We start from the raw sequence: 8,568 nt of genomic DNA, 5'->3' as shown, positions 1-8,568 counted from the left end.
AGGAAATAGACATTATTGTATAGATAGGATGGACTTAGATAGAAGCTGAGACTCTGACTTCTACTGATGCTGATTTTTGTCTGTTCTTCTCACCCCAGAGGTCCTTACATGGATCTGCTTCTGAAGACACACAGTGTGGAAAAGGGCCTAGAAATTAGTGACAGACACCAATGTTTTCTCATTGCAGACAGAGTTCCATATATGAAAAATGTTGCATTCTAACATCTGTAATGGAAGTAAACAGGCCGAAGCTGTGGTTTTTTGTTGAAGAGAATTTCCACAACAGGCAGGTAACAAACTGATTAGACTTCCCCAGGTCAAGGTAGTGCATTCAGGAGAGCCATGTCTGCTCAGAGAGCACAAGTGCAGCATCCTCGTGGTGAGGCACTTACCAGTGGAGGTGATGCTATGAAAGAGCTCCTTTTCAGGTGGGTTCTAGCTGGGCTCTGCAGCTTTCAGGTAGCAAAGCCTGCAGCTCTGGAGGCAGAGTCTGCAGGCAAGAAGAATTCTCACTGATTACTGGTGATGTAGAAAAAGTTGAGATGCTACCTTAGATGCAGACAGTAGGAAAAGTAGTGTCAGCAGGTGGGATAACTATGGCCTCTGAAATTCCAAGACCGGTGATAAATAAAATTTAACAACCTTCTTAAAGTAAAAATATATTTTAAAAATTTGCATACATCTATACAAAGACAAATAAATACGTTCAGAACTTCTGTCATGGAAAGTTTCTTTAGACTCAAATACTTCAGTAATTTTTAGCAGTTCTTCTGTTGCTTGAAGTGTCTGACAGGACTTACTGGTATTTGCCCAGTGTGGTCTAGGCAGGTCATTGTAAGTCTTGCAAGGAAAGGCTAGGCACAGTACCCTTTAATTTTCATGGACAAGCTTGGTTGAATCACTGGAGAAGCCATCAGTGAGCTATTCATAAGCAGGCTCTTCTAATGTATTATGCTCTTCATATATATTATGAACTTGTGTGGCCCTCTAATTACCATCCAATCATCACAGCACCAAAGTGTCTTACTTTGTTTACAGTCCTGAAAAACCAGAGTCAGGTTTTATGAGCCTGACAATATACATTTTTTTTTGTTTGTTTATATTACATGATTTCTTTTTAATCGCAAGAGAAGAAACTTTCTACATAATCATTGCAATAAACCTTTTGTGAGACTTTTAGAAAATTATTTTGTACTTGCACCACTGAAAATGGATGCTGAATCCTATTTATATGTTAAAAAATAAGTCCTTAAATCTTTTAAAGTACAGAGGGCTTGGGGGACCTCCCTGTAGGTGCCCCTGTTTATGTTGCCAAAGTTTAAGTAGTGGTTGCAAAAACCCAGCAGCCAACTTACTAATGAGCTTGTTTTGACAGGACTGCATAGCTCATTGCTTATTAATGCAGTGTTGCTGGCTGGATCATGCCACACTTTCTGGAACTGTAAAAGTGATTCAAGAGACTGTATCAAAACCAAGCTGCAAACATAATTTGGAACCTGACTCACTGGATTCACAATCCAGTTTAAATAATCAGGGAAGGACTGCTGTTTTCCCATGCACTGTTCTCTTCAGCTCAAAACTCTGAGAGCCTTCAGTATGCTGAGACAAATTTATCCTGGGGATAACTCAAATGGAGTGAGTGAAGTCACACCAGGGATTCATTTGGCTCATTACTAACATCTTGTCTCCTACCAGCATGCTCTGCCTTGCTCAGCTGATGCACTCTGGGGTGTGATGAACACAGAAACGGTCAGTTCAGCTTTCAGGCTCCTCTATCTTTTCCATGGCAAATTTAAAAAAAAAATATATATTTTTAAAATAAGAAGAGTATTATTCTAAAAAGAGTTTAGAAACCAAGCAATGTCAAAGTCATAACAGAGGGAATTGCAGTGATCAGAGGGGAGATAACTTCCTCAAACTTTTTCTCCTATGGTGAGAGGTAGTTGAAATTTTGCAGTGTAATGTATTTTGTTAATGTTTTTAGGGATTCATGAGGCCTTCATGATCCTGTTGACTTGCCATGAAACTTCCTATAGGCTTTGCCATATGCAGTATTTCTGGAAGAATCCTTTTCCCTGCTCAATTTCTAACTGAAATAATAAAGATTGATTGACATCAATCATCATCTATGACATCAACAATCTCTGACAAGCTTGAAGAATTGATCCATTTGGCCTGAGAATTAATCTGGCATTGAAGTCTTGACACTGTCTACTCGAGGATGACCTCAGGGCATGGTTTGCAAAGATTCTTTATTAATTTACATTTAGAAATCTCCAGAATGAATACAATAGCTCTGTTTTATTATTCCATTCACACAAATACATAGAGGGAAACAATGGTGACTAGAAAGCATGAAACTTTTTCCCTTGTTATTTTTTAAATTAAAATATTTATTTCGTTGTGATTACATTACATACATGCACATGTATGTATGTAGATACACATAGACACGAGGACACTTGTGAACATATGCACACAGAGAAGTATGCACATCTTTCTCCCTGAGGAGGCATTTGTATCTCATTCATTATATGCCATTGCCCTTAAAAATCATGGAGAATAATGATACTTAGATTAAACAAAATTGTCACTGTAAATCCATAAAAAATATCTTAAGATGACAAGAGTTAAATTACATTTCCAGTTTATGGAGGAGATAAGAAAATGCCAACACTACACAAAACTTTGCCAGTATGTCTCTGCCAAGACAACATAAATCTGAACCTACATTGTAGTATGTCAGATCAAATCTCTGAGGATCAAGACCTGAAAATCAAAGAAAAACCCCAACTATATACTGATGCAGCTCTTGCTGACTAATTGTATCACCTCCAGGACTGACAGGGGATCATTACAGGGGATGAGCAGTACACTCAGCTGCTTCTGGTTTTGGACCTCCTCAGCCCAAGAGCTCCAGAACACCTTGTTTGTGTTGCTCTGATACAAATTTCTTAGGGGTTCTAAGAAACTTATTTACCTACAAGTCTATGTGTCTGTCTTACTATGTATATAAGCACAGTATGGACTTGCCTAATCTCCTCTGTGAGACTAAAATATTATCTTTTATTTGTAGAGCTCCCACAGATGTCACTGGAATTACCTGGATCTACCTGAAAGCCAAACTTGGTCTTGAGTTCATAAAAGTTAATAGTATCAGTAAAATACTGTAATTAGGAGATCTCCTGCACTTAACAGGAACAGTAGAATTTAATAACTGCTGATTTCAACTCTGATAGATTTTCATAGGGTTAGAATAAGCCTTTGTCTTTTCCATACTAAAAGAACTTGCACTGACTGGTTTTGCTCCAAATATTTAATATGATTTATAATAAAAGCTCCTTTTCTTCTGTGAAAATGAATCCAAGGAACAACTTTTCTTTTAAAAGTATTTCAAATGGTTTCAAATTTGCTATCTGTATGCATTGATTAAATAGAGTAATATTCAATAAGGAGTGCATCTAAATATTATGTTTTTATTAGTACTGCTAGGCATCCAGCTATGCTATGTCCCTGTAACCATTCAGCACTCATTGCTGCAGTCAGAAACAGGAGACTGTGGTACATTGTCTTTGGCTTCATGATAAGATATGATTGTTTTTGTTTCAGTCCATGTTGCTTTTACAGTCATGGAATTTGGCTTCAAAAATTAGCTTTGAAAAACATATAACATATCAAATAAAATATCTTTTTTGGAAGAAAGCTGAATTAAAGAAAAATGTGCATTATTCTGCATGCATTTCTTAATGTGTTATATATTCATATGGTATCCTAAATACTAAAAACACTTCAGCCTGGGCTGAGTTAAACACAAAACACTTTTTGACTATTAGTGAAACATCTGATAAATATTAATTTCTCTGTTTTTGTTGAAAAGCTGAAAATTGTCCACATTTCCTACAGTTTCTTTCCCTGTAAATGTTTGATTCTAGGCCAATGAGATAATTATATGATCTTTCACTCTCCTCTGAAACAAAAGGTGTTCACATAAAACAAGGCTATTATTAAGTGCACTGTGACTTACAAGATTCTTCAATGTACACTAAACATACCATGCTAAATCTCACTAAAAGAGGGAAGCAAGCTGCCTTGTTGATGATGTTGTGATCCTTTCTAATCACCTGTGCTGGGATTAACTCATCTAAATTTTATCACCTTTGAGGCAGAAGTCTTGTTTTAGCTGATCATTACAGCTTCTGCTATTCTAAGAGAAGTGAGGTGAGCCTGGTCCCTGTAGTGATACCAAAGGGCTGGAAAGGCTTTAAAGAGTACTGGGAAGAGATGTTTTAGGGAAAGGTAGAGGGGCTCAACACACTAAGGAGTGTGAGATAACCTGAAGTGGATGGAAGGAGAAAAGGCAGAGTTCCTGTTCAGCAAGGGAAAGGAACATTGAGGACACACTTCATGAAATACATCCATACTGTAAACAATAAACAAATGTAGGGTGAGAAGAGTCTCTCAAGGAAAGCTGTGGCTCCTTGTTGCTTAGGAGATTCAGAAGTACAAGCCATTTGGGAGTAGAGCCCAGACAGCTCAGAGGAGGGGTTGAATTCCTTTACTAGTCTGTGTTTTCCATGTCAAGACTAACAAAAAGGTTATCATCACTGATAGAAAGGCATTTGTAAGACTTTCTCATTCTGCTGCAGATGCATTTAGAGTTCTTCAGAAATCCTCTCCTCCTCAGGAGACCATCATGACAGTGTGCTCCAAAGTGGGTTTCCTTTCAGTTTTGTCTGATTATTCATTTCTTTCCTTATGCAGATGCTCCAAAGTTTTTTTTAAGTTTATTGCTTTTCTATAAACAGCTAATGCACCTGTTGATATGGAGGTGGCTTTTTCAGAGATCTGCAGCCATTTAAACACACAGAGTTGCTAAAAAAACAATGCAATTAGGAAGAAATACCTTACCATGAGGGTGATGGGACAGTTTGCCCAGAGAAGCTGTGGATCTCCCATCCTCAGGAGTGTTCAAGGCCAGGCTGGATTGGGCTTGGAACAAGTCTAGGGAAGGTGTCCCCTCTCATTTCAGAGGGCTTGGAATGAGATGATCTTTAAAGGCATTCACAACCAAAACCATTCTAGGATTCTATGAAATGTAATACTGGTTGGTTTGGCAATTAAAGTTGGAATATGGTCTCTTGGGTACGTTTTATGAACACTTACCATGTTTGTTTTGAATGTCTTTAGATTTATACCTATCTTTGGGTATATAATGCCCATCTTTGCTAAAAAATTAGGAAGTGTATTTATATATCTTCAGCACCCTATAGCATATGGATGTTTGAAGAAAATACCAATAACAAGAAAACCAAAAGCCTTTTCCAGGACTTTAAAGTAGCAAGACTCCATGAAATCCTCTTCAACTATATGGTTCTTCATCAAATATTTCTGCAGCTGGGATGCTTTGGGGCAGATGCAGGCTATGAAAACAGGTAGCCTCTTGATACAGAGGCCATCACATCTCAGTTGCTTGGATGAGAGGGTGAGAGGCATCTGTTCAATTAGCTGTGCAAGTATATAAACCTATGAAGAGTCAAAACTTGTTCAGAAATGGCCACTTCTGGCAAACTGATAAATGCTGCAGTAATTTGCAGAATTAACAAACAGGAACAGATTAGTAGTTTAGCGTGGAATTAATTATGATACCTGTAGAACCTCAAATTCCTCCCTTCTAATCTTCAGAAATTTTTAAAAACAAAGTAAGGATAAGGTTAAGATATCTGATTTCTTTTACACAAACCCCCTCAGAATTAGACATGGGTGTTTCTCATAGTTTGATGAATTCTTATTTATTTTTTAGAAGTAAATGAAGGATCTTTAACAAAAGGGTTACAGAATTTAATGAAAGTGTGCTTTTCCAGATGTACAATATTTCTGGTTTGCTTTTATATGACTATCATGAATTTCAAAATAAGTTTAACCTTAATTATGTTGAAAGTCTCTGTAGATGTTTTAAGTAGCTCCAAATCTTCAATGCTGAATATGGAGCAACAAATATCCTATTAGAGAAACATATTGTTAATTTGTTAAACAAGTCACACCTGATTGCCAGTTACACCTCATTGGTATGCTGTTAAGACAAGCCCCTTCACATTTAGTTAGGCATTGTTTCAAACAACTTGCCAGCAAAGATTTTTCTTTGGATCTTGGAAAGCAATATTTTATACATACTCAAAAACAATAACGTTTGAATGACAGTTATTTTCAGCTTGGGATTTTGACAAAGACTCTTAATTGTTATTCCCAGGCAAAAATCTTCATTAACAGGGAATCTGGGTTATGAATATTTATCAATTACCTAAGGAGAGAATCCTTGAGAGGAAATGTTATTTTCTAAATAATTCAACCTATAAAAATTAGTTTGGGAATTCCTAAGTTTACATTTAAAATATATATGAAATTCCTACAACTCTTGAAACCTGAATTGCTTCAAATCCTGATTTAACCACTGTTTTGCCACTGTCCTTGTACCCAAGCATCTGCTCCACTTGATCTTTATGATTCAGGTTTTCTTCTCTGAAGACAAGGAAACTTGGTATTTTGAATACAGAGATAATTCACAGATGGTGACTGGCTTTGGGTGCAGCTGAAACAGCCACGTGGGCTCTTAAATTTAGTCCCCTCTTTTGACTTTAGGGAACCACTTCTTAATAATGTTTCTTCCTTCCTTTTTTTTTCCCCCCCTAGAAATAATAATAGCTGAAAAAAGGAAACTCCCTAGCTGCAGTGTGAGAAGGTTTATGAAAATCACAAAGCAAAGGATGAACCCAAGAGAAAGAAGAAAAGCATAGCATTTTCTCCCTTAGTTTAACTTACCTCATCACACCATGATCAAAAGCAATGGATAGTGATGTGGTATGGTTTCTTTCCAAAAAAAAGTCAACACATATTCAGAGAATGAAACAAGTTCATCTGAGGGTGCCAGATTGTTTGTGTGTAACTCAGTGGATGAATGCAGCACTGATTGAGTCACACAGTTTTCAAACAAGATATTAATATTTTATTAGTTTACACTGGTCCTTTGTTTGCACTGTATTATTTAGACATTGAAACATGGTGCAAGACTTTAATACTCCTGATCCAACCCACATTCCAAATACATGAAATGGGTAAAATTCTCATTTAATGAGAACAGCAAAAATTGACAAATTTATTTATAGAACTCCTGAAATAGCTCGTCCAGTGTTGCAGTCCAATGAAGCCTATAGCTTGTCATTGTTCATTGTGCTTTAGAGAAAATATCATGTGAATATCTCTCTGCTGCTGTCCAATTATAGTCAAAACTGTTATATCAAGGTAAGAGCAGGAAAACAGAACTAACAGCCATGGGACTTGCTGTTGCCTGCATGCTGCACAGCTGTCTCTGCTGGCTAAACCACAGGTACTACATGCCATTGCTTAAAGCCCTGGTTCAGATGAGATCACTACTTAAACTTATATTCATGATAAAATACAAGTTTCTATCAGCTGTATTTGCAAGGGAAAACGTAGCGAGATGAATGTGGTTGCAAGGAGACTCATGCTGGGGTCTGCAGGTCTGAAACAGCAGCCCAGAGAGGTGCACAGAGCACTGCAGTGACAATGCAGGAATGAATGCTGCATGGAGCTCAGCACCAGCCCAGCAGAAACAGGAACAGAACAACACAGGTGCCTTGCACTAACCTATGTTGCTTAATTTAAGCACAGGAAGCCTCCCAAACATTGCCTGCAGGAAGGACAAGGTGGCAAGCTCTGCTCTCAGGGCTGGGAGGAGGCAAAGTGCACTCTTCACCTCTTGAAATTGAAGTAGAGCTGCAGCGTGGCAGGACTTGTGGATTGCCTTGGCTGCTCAGTAGGAACAATGTTAGTTGGCAATAAACTGCTACACACTCTAAGTACTGCTGGTTTTCTAGGCAGGGAATTGCAAAACTACTTATTGTCTGGAACAAATCTTGAAAAGTGGGTGTGTTCTCCACTGATCTTTACATTTTTATCCTGCTACCCTAAAATCCTGGCGATAAATGTCAGTCATTGTGTGAGAACACCTGTTTCACTGTGTGTCTAAATTTTGAGGCTTGCTCTCAGGAATTAAACTAGCTAAAGTAAATATGTAATGGTATATTCAGTCTGATGGATATTTTGAGTCTGTGCCATTTGCTAGTGCTGAAAAAGCATTTTCTGTGCAATGGATGGGTTATTGCAACACAATTGAGTCAATACATCTGGCTGATGCTTTATTCCCAGTCATACCTTCCCTTTGGCATTTGTCGTATCAGTTGAGCAGGAAAATCCTTAGGGTTATATCTTGTAGAGTGAAGAAAAGGAGATTTCATTTTACCTTTCTGTACAAAGAAAAGAAGCTAATTTGACTGACTTATCATACAAAGGAGAAGCCTGCCAGCTCTTGGAGTCCATCCTGTAGTTATCCTTTGCAAATGGGGTTCAAAAAGCATTGTCTGTCATGGCCATAAACATACTGAAGGCACTAAAACTGTCAACAAGTTTGGTTCAGAGGCCCTGATTATGGTGGAAAAGACAATTCTCTATCATCATTAAAAGTATTTTCCATTTTTCATGTAGGAACTTTGA

The sequence above is a fragment of the Lichenostomus cassidix genome, chromosome 4 (assembly GCF_008360975.1).
Source record: "Lichenostomus cassidix isolate B80296 chromosome 4, HeHo_3.0, whole genome shotgun sequence".
Taxonomy (NCBI): domain Eukaryota; kingdom Metazoa; phylum Chordata; class Aves; order Passeriformes; family Meliphagidae; genus Lichenostomus; species Lichenostomus cassidix.
Note: the sequence above shows the minus strand (reverse complement) of the source record.